The sequence below is a fragment of the Chrysochloris asiatica genome, unplaced genomic scaffold (assembly GCF_000296735.1).
Source record: "Chrysochloris asiatica unplaced genomic scaffold, ChrAsi1.0 scaffold00222, whole genome shotgun sequence".
NCBI lineage: Eukaryota > Metazoa > Chordata > Mammalia > Afrosoricida > Chrysochloridae > Chrysochloris > Chrysochloris asiatica.
The window spans coordinates 3945954-3948091 of record NW_006408740.1 but is presented as its reverse complement, the minus strand read 5'-3'; the positions used below and the strand labels follow the sequence as shown (position 1 = coordinate 3948091).

The following is a 2138-nucleotide window of genomic DNA, read 5'->3' as shown; positions in this document are numbered from 1 at the left end:
TTAATCTTCCAGCACTACATCAGCCAGTGTTTTGCTGCTATTATAAGGTTTTTGGTGGCTAACCCTTTGGAAATGTTCTTCCTTTCCTTCTTCCTAGTCTTAGTCTGGAAGCTCCACTAAACCAGTCCACCATGGGTGACCCTGCTGGTGTTTAAAATATGGGTGGCATAGCTTCCAACTTCACAGCAACATACACGCTACCACAGTATGACAAACTGACAGACAGGTGGTTGTGGTGTCCCCTTATGGTAGTGAAGTGCCAGGGATCAGATTCCCACACACTACAGTCTGTTACATGCATTATCATATTGAAATCTCATGAGAATCATAGGAGGTGGAAAAATGATATCCAGAGACCTTAAACAACTTGCCTAAGGTTGCAAAGCAGAAAGCAAAAGACCAAAGATTAGACTATAGATATTCCTGACTGAGATGTCCTTGCTAATACACTCTGTGGCATAAACAACAACAAAACGTTGATTTAAACAATGTAGACTTCTGGTGTAGTGCTGTAGGATCAGCACTGGCCTGCAAACCACAAGGTTGACAGTTCAAATCTACCAGGTGCTCCTTGGAAAGCCTATATAAGGTCACTATGAGTTGGAACTGGCTTGATGGCACTTAACAGCAACAGTGCAAAAGGAGGATAATCATTTATTCAGCACTTACTGACTTATATGCCAGGAATAATGATTTTCCATAAATGTTCTTGTTTAATGTAGGAGATCAGAGAACCATGTGCTATGTTATCTGTGATTATGTCTTAGATTAGGAGGTGGAGGAGAAATCAGTCCTTCTATAAAATGAAGCAATATGAATTGAGAGGGTTTGAATTGGTGGAGAGGAGAGGAGAGGACAGGACAGGAAAGCAGATAACAGAAGAGGTTAAGGGACAGGAGGGAAGGACAGGAGAGGAACAGGTTTCCAGGGATAAGAAAGAACATTAGAAAAAAACAAAACAAGGAGGAGAGATAATGTGTGAGAAGGAGGAGGGATCCTTGGAGAGGTTGCAGAATCACCTAGATTGGGTCCAAGGTTGCATGCTGGAGGAGAAGTTCACAGGCTCTGTTTCACCAGAAAAGATTTGTTATGCCAGGCAGTATTCAAAAATAGTCACGACACCAAAGTAATTTAAAAATAATTGTGGAAGCAACTGAAGATCTTAAACTGTCACACGTTGGGCTTACTTGGGATGTCTACAGATTATCTTGGCTCCAGCTCACCACAGGCAATGATTTGAGGATATGGGTATGACAGTTTCCATTTGGAGATGCTTGTGGACTGACCAGCTATGCTGTCTTCTATGGACAGGCTTTTGTGAGGATAATAGCTAGTAAGGGAAGACAGGAACTTCTTCCCTAGAGAAGAAAACTCTGTTGGAGTGGTGAATTGAGCTTGTGCTGTGCTGACCACTCTGCAGAGGGCTAGCCACCAGCCTTGGACTCTGCAGTTCAGCAAGCATTTGTTGTTGTTATTATTGCTGTTAGTGCCATCAAGTCAGTGCTGACTCAGAGCGACCCTATGAACAACAGAATGAAACACTGCCTGGTCCTGAGCCAACCGCCCAATTGTTACCATGCTTGAGCCCATTGATGCTGCCACTTTACCAATCCATGTAACCGAGGGTCTTCCTCTGTTTCTCTCACCCTCCACCTTACCAAACATGATATCCTTCTCCAGTGACTGGTCCCTCCTGACAACATGCCCGAAGTATAAGAGACGAAGTTTGGCTGGCTATCCTGGCCTCCAAGGAGCACTGTGGCTGCACTTCTTTTACTGAGTGTCAAAGTCATACCTAGGCATCAGGCTAAAGACATGTAGACAAGAACACACCCATTTGAGGCCCAACACAGCTGCAAACCATCTTTGGAAACTTGGGAACATGACTTCGTTTCTGAGTTCACCTTGTATATTATTTCCCCTAAGGGGAACACCTGGTGTTCCCCTGTCCTCCTCAGCAGGGTTGGTCTCAATTTAAATGTCAGTTTCTCAGAGAGAAGGATTCCTGACAGCCCCACCCATTTAAATCTGGTCCTGAGTCCTGGTGTGGTGCTGTGGGCTAATGCGTCAGAATGCAGTCATTTGAACTGCGAGGTCAGTGGCTCAAGTGCACCATCTTTGGAAACCCTATACAGGAT

At 44.4% G+C, this 2138-nt stretch overlaps 1 protein-coding gene across 2 annotated transcripts in view; it reads right to left on the bottom strand.

Moving 5' to 3' along the window:
* Positions 1-2138, bottom strand: part of KCNJ1 (potassium inwardly-rectifying channel, subfamily J, member 1) — a 78979-nt gene that overhangs the window by 31385 nt on the left and 45456 nt on the right. Inside the window, exon 1 of one of the 2 annotated variants that reach the window (XM_006873077.1) lies at positions 878-885. The exons of the other annotated variant lie outside the window; for it this stretch is intronic. The gene's annotated coding sequence lies outside the window, so the exon portion shown is untranslated. Of the gene's footprint in view, positions 1-877; positions 886-2138 lie in introns of those variants that run through there. 2 annotated transcript variants of the gene reach the window in all.